This window comes from Glycine max, chromosome 3 (assembly GCF_000004515.6).
Source record: "Glycine max cultivar Williams 82 chromosome 3, Glycine_max_v4.0, whole genome shotgun sequence".
In the NCBI taxonomy this organism is placed as follows: Eukaryota; Viridiplantae; Streptophyta; class Magnoliopsida; order Fabales; family Fabaceae; genus Glycine; species Glycine max.
Window position 1 is genome coordinate 13,055,933 of NC_016090.4, and position 9,220 is coordinate 13,065,152.

The 9,220-nt window shown below is 41.1% G+C and overlaps 1 non-coding gene across 1 annotated transcript; it reads left to right on the top strand.

Annotated features, from left to right (window-relative positions):
* Positions 1-8,143: 8,143 nt before the first annotated feature.
* Positions 8,144-8,251, top strand: LOC113001263 (small nucleolar RNA R71). Its single transcript, XR_003266582.1, has one exon. It is a non-coding gene; the product is annotated as a small nucleolar RNA R71 (small nucleolar RNA).
* The last annotated feature ends 969 nt before the right edge of the window (positions 8,252-9,220 follow it).

Here is a 9,220-nt window from a genome sequence, read left to right on the forward strand (position 1 = left end):
TTTAGGTACTCCAAACCTGCAAAACAGATTAGATCTGACAAAATCTACAACAACCTTAGCATCATTAGTTCTAGTGTGCTTTGCTTCCACCCATTTTGAAACATAATCAACTGCAAGGAGAATGTAAAAATAACCAAAAGATACAGGAAAAGGGCCCATGAAATCTATACCCCAGACATCAAACACCTCACAGAATAGCATAGGTTGCTGAGGCATTTGTTGTCACCATCTAAGTGCACTTCCTGCTCTCTGACACTGCTCACAAGTGCTACAAATCTTCCACGCATCTTTAAAGATGGTGGGCCAATAAAATCCACAGTTAAGCACTTTGCGGGCTGTCCTTTGAACACCCAAATGACCACCCGGTGCGGAAGAATGACAGAACTGCAGGACTGAGTCAGTCTCATGATCTGGGATGCATCGTCTAATGACCTGATCACTGCACAATTTCCACAAGTAGGGGTCATCCCAAATAAAATGCTTAGCATCACTTTTAATTTTATCTTTTTGGGCCTTATATGCTAAGGGAGGAAAAAAGAAGCAACTAAATAATTGACAATGTTAGCAAACCAGGGAGTAGAAAGAGAATCAGAAATACTATACAATATATATAAATGATCATCCGGGAAATCATCCCGAATGGGTGAGTCCTCATCAAACACATGTTCGATCCGACTCAAATGATCAGCAACTAAATTTTGTGCTTCGCTCCTATCACGGATCTCCAAGTCAAACTCTTGGAGCCAGAGCATTCATCGGATCAACCTAGGCTTTGAATCAGCCTTCTGCAACAAGTACTTTAAAGTTGCGTGGTCAGTATAAACAATAATGCGAGTACCAAGCAAATAAGAACGAAATTTTTTAAGAGCAAAAACTATGGCTAGTAGCTCTTTCTCAGTAGTAGTATAATTCGCTTGGGCAGCATCTAAAGTCCTAGAAGCATAATATATCACCCTAGGCAATTTATCAATTTTTTGAGCAAGGACAGCCCCCAATGCATAATTTGATGCATCATACATAAGCTCAAAAGGGGTTGTCCAGTCGGGTGCTTGGATGATGGGGGAGGTAGTCAGTGCTCTTTTGAGGCAATCAAAAGCCTCTTTGCATTTATCATTAAAGTCAAACTCCACCTCCCTTTGCAACAAGTTGGATAGTGGATGGGCTATGTGACGTCCCTAAATTAATGACTGGTTTAATAGTAATAATTTAAATAACAAAAACCATGGTAAAATTTTTTTTCTTCTTTTTCTTTTTCATTTCTTTCTCTTTTCACCATAACTAGGTTTAGAAGGAAAATCCTCACTACAGAGTCCTGAATGGCCAGTTCACAACTCTATTCGGAATCATTTCTTTCTTACCGCTCATAATCTCTAAACTATTTTGCTGTTTCAAAAGGAAGAATGTACCAGCCATTACTTTAGGTCGTCACATGAAAATAAAAGAATAAAATACGGTCGATAAACTCTTTTACAAATAAAGTTGCTAATGCTTTCTTTTCAAATAACAAGATCGATTATAAATGCATTCATCATTTAAAGTTGTCCAAAATATGGGAGTTTTACAAAATACAGTGTCATCCAGAGCAAAGGTGTCCATAATGGTGGCTTCAGCCACATGTATACAATCATCAAATTCCTATACATCAGGTCTACCCATACAAAAACAAAAGAGTAAACCTAACAGTCAGTCCTAGATACACCCACCCTCAAAAAGTATATAAAACTAGTCCGAAGAGCTGTCCACTATGATGAAGAGCCTCCGCTGATCGCCATCTCCCCCGGGCCACTATCCTCCATAGAATCTGCCTCAGATGCCGACATGACTTCCTTGGGAGAATCCACCTCAGGAAGTGGGTCCTCATCACCCTCTAGAAAGTCAAGAGCATCCACAGCAGGCTCAGGAGGTAGCTCCTCGGGATCCTCCTCAGGGTCTTCCTCGGATGACGTTACCTCGATCACTTGGACGGGCTCCACTAGACGATATGGTGTAGGCGTGGGTAGTATCCACTCCACAGTGCGTTGAAGCGTCCGTGCAGGTTCATCTGGATGCACCAAAGAAGTAGCCGTGAATCGAATGGTGCCCATAAATCAGCACCTCGTGTTGCCTTCGAGGGTCTCCCAGGCTCCCTCTAGGCACTCCATCTCTACTCGATCATGGATTAGCTGCGCCGCCATCACGATCTACAAGGAAGAAAAGAAAGGGGTAGACTCTTTCACAAGAATCTAACTATGCCGCCGCACAATACGTTTCATAACCACTACATGCAATTAAAAGGGGTATCTCAAGGCTTTTCATCTCTGTTAATCGATTACACAGCCTTGGTAATCGATTACCAGAGGCTAAACTTGAATTACACAGCCTCAGGACATGAAATATGCAAAAATGCACTGTGTAATCGATTACACATACCTGGTAATCGATTACCAGTGACCCATCCCTCTGTGTAATCGATTACATAGGCTGGTAATCGATTACCAGAGGCCTCCACAAGGTTCCAGTCCCCTTTTCTAAGCCTGGTAATCGATTACACCCCTGGGTAATCGATTACCAGAGGCTTCCTTAGCTTCTTGACCTCGTTTTCAAGCCTGGTAATCGATTACACCCCGTGGTAATCGATTACACCCCGTGGTAATCGATTACCAGAGACCATCTTAGCCTCCTGTCTTCATTTTTAAGCCTTGTAATCGATTACCCACCCTTGGTAATCGATTACCAGAGACCATATCTCACATATCAATCAAGTTTCACAGCTGGCCAGCCACCACAAGCCTCCTTGCTTTGTGGTCTTTGTTCCTTTTATCTGTTGACTGCCAGGAGCTCGCCTATTTAGGTACATCACAGGTTCTCACTGACCGACTATGCCCGGGTTGGGTCGGGATTGGTCAAGCTTGGTTTTGGGCAATAGCACCCAACCTGACGTCCCCAAGGTCTCCTGACCCCCGCGACATATCTCCAGGTACCACTTTGTGGTCAACAATAAAAGCAGGAAGTTTCACCCTTCAACACTTCCTCATCTCAAGCTTGTAGGATTATGGGGTACCCATCACATGTGGTACTAGGTGGCGGTCGGGCAATGGTGCACAACAAGTTTTCCACATCCACAATGCGCGCATAAACCCACCATCCCCTGTTGCCCACCTCCAACTGAGCTCACGTACTCCCACGTAGCCCATATCCTCGTTTCTCTCAACACCGGGTCCCCATCAATCCTCCCAAGCTTCCACAACATCCAAGCAAAACAACATTCAAACAGCACAAGCTATCACAGCCAAGCAAAACAGAGCAAAGGCAGAAAACTCTGCCAAAACACCAACCAAATCACAGCTTTTCTCACTTAAAGACCCCAGTAACAATTCCTTCGATCCAATTCGTTAACCGTTGGATCGACTCCAAAATTTTACTGGAAGTCTATAGTACATAAGCCTACATTGTGACCGTTGGGATCTACTAGCAAACATCCAGAACTCATTCTGCACTAGACTTTCCACAGCCAACCACACACAAGCATTTTTCTGCACAAAGCCAAAATCCTGCTGCACCTATTTTGACAGCAAAATTCTGCATAAGTGCAGATTTCGAAAATCACACTTCCTCTCATCCAATCTTGCCCAAATCAATTCCTACAAGTCCCAAATCATGTATCAATCATGTCTAACCCAAAATCAAGCTTCAAAGCACAACAACACATAATCTAGGTGTCCAACACCCCTCAATTCAATGGGTTTTCTAGGTTTGAAAAGTGAAATTGAGAATGGGACAAATTTGAATCAAACTCTCACCTCACACAAGTCTATACCATCAATTTAGACTTGTTCAAACTGGATTTACACCTAAAATCTCACCGAGTCAAAATTTGACTCTTCAACACCTAATTTTGCCCTAGAAATGGCTCTTTGTTCACTTTGATCATTTGTTCTTCTCTCTAGTACAGTCCAAGCTTTCTCCCAAGTCCTAAATGACATTTCAAGCTAGGATTAACTCACTTTAACCTCCATTTACCACAGAATTCAGACTTAACCTTCCAACTCTCAAAGCCTCACTCTTTTTCCACTCATAACACCACATTCTCACTTTCCAATCCTAGGTTAACTCTACATTTCATCTCTAACAGTTTTCCATGGGCAAATCTCAGCATACAAACATCACAAACATCATCACAAAACCCTAAAACAGAATGGGTATGTCTAACTCATCCAAACATGGTAATTTCAACAAGCTTTCAGCAAATGTCTTCACAAATAATCATCACACAGCAGAAACCTAGCAAGACTACCCATCATATCTCCCAAAACCCCATACCCACGAAATTTAAGAGAGAAAGAAGTCCACCCAAACCTGAATTTTCGAAGTCCCACTCGTAGCCACGCACTTCACGACCCCGAAAATGCCCTCCTTTCGCGATTTGGGGCAGAAATGATGGTCAAAGGTTGAAGCTTTGCTTGGAGCTTCAATGGAGAATGAAGAAGAAGAAATGGCAACGTGAGGGAGAGAGAGAGCTGTCTGAAAAGTGTGGGGCTGAGTGAAGAGAGAGAGAGTTGCTTTTTAATTTTAAAAAGGCTTTTTCCTCATTTCTTATTATTTTATTTAAGCAATGTCACATGTCTCCATTTGAGTGGAGCAAAAAGGGTCCACTTTCCCTTTTTGACTGTGACCCATACTCAGCCACAAAAGTGAGAAAAATATGACCTTTGAAACGCTAAAATCCTGCCTCGGTTTGCGTGCCGTTTCTCTGGTTCCAGTTCCTCGCGTTTCTCTGCGTCCGTCGGGGCCAGTTTTCAAAAGCAAGCAATATATATATCAAAACGCTCAGAATAAAACCCCGAGCGTGGTTCAGAGGTTGGTTTCGTTAAATTCTAAGTCGCACGCAAAACGATGATTTTTAGACTAATTACTTAAGAATTAACCCATAACCTCCCAGTTATGGATTTCTCTTCCTTAATTAGCTTAACCCGCGTATCTTGCCCCCACTATTCCTACTTCTACCAAGAACATATAGACATATACACTGAATAATACTTATATATATATAATCATTCAAAATACATCGTTTCCAAAAATTCTGGATAGAAATTTCCAGGATGTTACAGGCTACTTTGCTAAAATCTCTTATAAAGCGCCTGTAGAATCCTGCATGACCAAGAAAAGATCGCACCTCTCGCACGCAAGAGGGGTAAGGTAATTGTGAAATAATAGAAATTTTTGCAGGATCTACTTCAATGCCCTTATTGGAAATAATGTGGCCTAAAACTATACCTTGCTCAACCATAAAATGACATTTTTGAAAATTTAGAACAAGGTTAGTTTCAGTGCATCTATTCAAAACCTTTTCCAGACTATCCAAACAAACATCAAAAGAGGATCCATATACAGTGAAATCATCCATAAACACCTCTAGGCAATTTTCTAAAAAATCACTAAAAATACTAATCATGCACCGCTTTAAGGTACCAGGGGCATTGCATAGGCCGAAAGGCATCCTCCTATAGGAAAAAGTGCCGAAGGGGTAGGTCAATATGGTCTTTTCCTGATCCTCAAGAGCAATAGTGATTTGCATATAACCAGAAAAACCATCAAGGAAATAGTAGTGAGATTTACCTGCCAGGCGTTCAAGCATCTGGTGAATGAATGACAGTGGACAATGGTCCTTTTTGGTAACCTGGTTCAGCCTCCTATAGTCGATGCATACTCTCCAACTGTTCTGCACCCGAGTAGGAATCAACTCCTCCTTCTCATTTTTTATCACGATGAGGCCGATTTTCTTTGGAACTACCTGGATGGGACTCACCCATTGGCTGTCGGAGATAGGATAAATGATTCCAGCTTGCAAAAGCTTGGTTACCTCCTTCTTCACTACATCAAGAATCACCGGGTTGAGTCTTCTCTGTGGCTGTCTTACTGGTTTAGCCCCATCTTCTAAATTTATTCGATGCATACATGTGGATGGGCTAATACCAGGAATGTCCGCCAGGGTCCAGCCTATAGCTTTCTTATGCCTCTTGAGAACTGATAACAACTTCTCCTCTTGCTCATCAACAAGGGAGGCATATATAATTACTGGAAAACTTTTGCTATCATCCAAGTAAGCATATTTTAAATTTGATGGCAGAGGCTTCAATTCTGGTGTGGATGGCTAGATAGTGGTAGAAATAGATGGTTTCTCAGCCTGTACCTCATAAAGAAAGTCAGAGGTATGTGTACTTCCTGAAACATGGTTAGTTCTATCTGACTCTATAAAATCAATCTCAAGAGGTAAAACATCAGCAGACATGTAATCAATATCAAATTCAGATTCACTCTCAAAATCAAATTCAGACATATGATCAAGTACAAATTCAGATTCAATGCATGAAGAGTGATAGGCATGTAGATTAGAATGAAGATCAGTCATGTATTCATCAACAATATGGTCAATTATTTCAACATGAAATACAGAAAGATCTTCAGATGGGTGTTTCATAGCATCGAGAATATTAAAATGAACAGTTATATCACCAAACTCCATAGATAGTGTGCCTGCATATACATCTATCTTAGTTCTAGCAGTTTTCATAAAAGGTCAGCCTAGAATAATGGGAACTGATCCTTTAGAAAATCCCTCCTCCATATTTAAAATATAAAAATCAACAGGGAAAATCAGCTCACCAACTCTAACTAAGACATCCTCTATGAAACCAGCAGGATAGGCAACACTTCTATTAGCTAAATGAATTACCACATCAGTTGACTGCAAAGGACCTAGAGATAGAGAATTAAAAATAGACAGAGGCATAACACTAACAGAAGCTCCTAAATCTAGCATGGCATTGTCAAACTTATTGTTCCCTATAATACAAGGTATGTTGAATGTACCTGGATCTTTACATTTTTCAAGGATTTAGGGAACAGATTTACCAATCAATGCGGAGACATTTCTGCCCATACTAATTCTTTCACTTCCTTTAAGCTTCCGCTTATTAGTGCACAACTCCTTCAAGAATTTAGCATATCTTGGAATTTGCTTTATTGCATCCAGCAGAGGTATGTTTACCTCTACTTTCCTAAATGTTTCCAAGATCTCCCTATCTGCCTCTTCCATTTTTTTGTTGGAAATTGCTCTTGGAGGGAATGGAAGAGGGATATGCTGCTTCTCTTTAGATTCACCTGCATAGAAATTGTTAGGTAACTTACTCTTTAAATTTTTGTCATCATCTTTTTCTGGAGTAGAGTGAGGTTGGGCAGGTTCATTGGCGGATGAGGAAGATGCTATTGGTTGAGGTCCTTGACACTGCTTTCCTGACCTCAATGTAATGGCACTCACATTTTTGGGATTCTGGACAGATTGAGAAGGTAATCTATCAGAATTTTGGGACTGTTGTTGATTTAACTGTGTAGCCAACTATCCCATCTAATTAGTTAAGCTCTGAATAGAGGCTCTGGTCTCTTGCTGAAACTGCATGTTTTGCATAGTCATTTGCCTCACAAGTTCTTCAAGGGAAGGTTGCGGAGGGGCCTCAACTATTTGCTATTTCTGGGGCTGTTGCTGTTGTTGCTGGATTGGTGGAGGAACGTATGGTCTGCTTGGGCCAGCAACATTTTGAAAATAAAGCTGTTGTTGTTGCTGCTGTTGTGAATGATTCGACCATCTAAGGTTGGGATGATTCCTCCATCCGGGATTGTACCTGTTGCTGGAGAGGTCATAGTTATTCTGTTGTGGCTGATTTTGCTGCTGAGGTTGAGGAGGTCTGTTGTAGATGTTTGCAACATAAGCTTCAGGCTGTTCAATTGCTTCAGATTGTTGCCCAGAAGGGCAAAGGTCTGTGTGGGGGTCGGCAGAGGAGCATAAACCATAGAGTCTGGCGACAGGTGCAGATTTTTGATTCATGGCCAGTTGGGTTACCAGGTTAACCAAGGCATCTAGTTTACCTTCAAACTTCTTAGTCTCACCTGATGAAGATGAATTCGTGGCTACTTCATGCACTCCTCTAATGACAATAACATCATTTCTGGCACTGAATTGCTGGGAGTTGGAAGCCATCTTCTCAATTAAATTTCTGGCTTCAGCAGGGGTCATGTCTCCAAGGGCTCCACCACTGGCAGCATCTATCATACTTCTCTCCATGTTGTTGAGTCCTTCATAAAAATATTGGAGGAGAAGCTGCTCTGAAATATGGTGGTGAGGGCAATTAGCACATAATTTTTTAAATCTCTCCCAGTATTCATATAGGCTCTCTCCATTGAGTTGTCTAATGCCTGAAATATCTTTTCTGATGGCCGTGGTCCTGGAAGCAGGGAAATGTTTTTCTAAGAATACTCTCTTGAGGTCATCCCAGCTCGTGACGGACCTTGGAGCAAGGTAATATAGCCAGTCCGATGCCACTCCCTCTAAAGAATGGGGAAAGGCCTTCAGAAATATGTGATCCTCCTGGACATCTAGTGGTTTCATGGTGGAGTAGACAATATGGAATTCTTTCAGATGTTTGTGTGGGTCTTCACCTGCAAGGCCATGAAACTTTGGAAGCAAATGGATCAGTTTAGTTTTAAGAATATATGGGACATCCTCATCAGGGTATTGGATGCACAAGCTTTCGTAGGTGAAATTAGGTGCAACTAATTCCCTTAGAGTCCTCTCACGGGGTGGAGGGTGTGCCATGTTCTCAGAATATTCAAAATCGGAATGCTCAAAATTATAATGCTCAAAATCACCAATAACAGAATCCTTAGGATGCTCAAAAGGTACTAAATGATGTCTAACTAATCTATAAAATGTCCTATCTATCTCAGGATCAAAAGGTTGTAAGTAAGATGGATTTCCTCTAGTCATACACTAAATTCAGCATGCACAATTAGTTGCCTTCTTATGCAAGTAACAGTGTAGGTTTGACTACAGCTGCCATCAAATGATGTCCAAATGACTTGAAATTTTGTGAGCAACCCTTATAAAATGATGAGAAGATATCACAAAAAATTTCAAATGACAATTCGTTGTCTGTCTATATAAGCTAAAAATGATAAGTTAAGAAAAATAAGAGAATAATACTTGAAAAATAAAAAAACTTTTGACAGAATCACTTTTTTTAGACGACGGAGACCTCAGCCGGCCTATGGCAGGATGCCACGGCGTAGGAAATTTTTTTCTACCCCAAATACATATATAATAATTGCGATTCTGATAACCAGAGCAAAAGTTATGGCCGTTTGAAGTTTTGACAAAAATCAAATTTGCTACTTTTTTCGAACTTTC